The sequence below is a fragment of the Oncorhynchus nerka genome, linkage group LG5, assembly GCF_034236695.1.
Source record: "Oncorhynchus nerka isolate Pitt River linkage group LG5, Oner_Uvic_2.0, whole genome shotgun sequence".
Lineage (NCBI taxonomy): Eukaryota > Metazoa > Chordata > Actinopteri > Salmoniformes > Salmonidae > Oncorhynchus > Oncorhynchus nerka.
Genome location: NC_088400.1, coordinates 61,755,591 through 61,756,729, shown reverse-complemented (window position 1 = coordinate 61,756,729; position 1,139 = coordinate 61,755,591).

The window sequence follows — 1,139 nt, the reverse complement described above, 5'->3', positions numbered from 1 at the left end:
CTAACACAGCAACAACACTGTCGGCCAGAGAGAGAGTCTGCGTTTGTCAGGCAGAAAGACATAAAGGGATAGAAGAGAAGGAGAGAGATACGTGTCCTCTGCAGTAGAGAGGTAGAGAGAGAGAGAGAAGGAGAGAGATACGTGTCCTCTCTAGTAGAGAGGTAGGGAGAGAGAGAAGGAGAGAGATACGTGTCCTCTGTAGTAGAGAGGTAGAGAGAGAGAGAGAAGGAGAGAGATATGTGTCCTCTCTAGTAGAGAGGTAGGGAGAGAGAGAAGGAGAGAGATACGTGTCCTCTGTAGTAGAGAGGTAGAGAGAGAGAGAGAAGGAGAGAGATAGAGAGAGAGAGAGAAGGAGAGAGATACGTGTCCTCTCTAGTAGAGAGGTAGGGAGAGAGAGAAGGAGAGAGATACGTGTCCTCTGTAGTAGAGAGAAGGAGAGAAGTGGGGGGTAAAGAAAGAGAGACAGGGTGATAGAGAGGTGGTGAAAGAGAGACAGGGTGATAGAGAGGTGGAGAAAGAGACAGGATGATAGAGGTGGAGAAAGAGAGACAGGGTGATAGAGAGGTGGTGAAAGAGAGACAGGGTGATAGAGAGGTGGAGAAAGAGACAGGATGATAGAGGTGGAGAAAGAGAGACAGGGTGATAGAGAGGTGGTGAAATAGAGACAGGGTGATAGAGGTGGAGAAAGAGAGACAGGGTGATAGAGGTGGTGAAAGAGAGACAGGGTGATAGAGAGGTGGTGAAAGAGAGACAGGGTGATAGAGGTGGAGAAAGATACAGGATGATAGAGAGGTGGAGAAAGAGAGACAGGATGATAGAGAGGTGGAGAAAGAGAGACAGGGTGATAGAGGTGGAGAAAGAGAGACAGGGTGATAGAGGTGGAGAAAGAGAGACAGGGTGATAGAGGTGGAGAAAGAGAGACAGGGTGATAGAGGTGGAGAAAGAGAGACAGGGTGATAGAGGTGGAGAAAGAGAGACAGGGTGATAGAGGTATTCATATTTATTCTGTCCCTCGAACACAAAGCTACCTTTCAGCCAGTCAGTGACCTCTAACCCCCGACCCCTACACTACCCTGACACGGGGAGGGGGGGGGACTACTGTATTACAAAGGGGGTGAAGAGGTGAAGAGGAAGGGTAG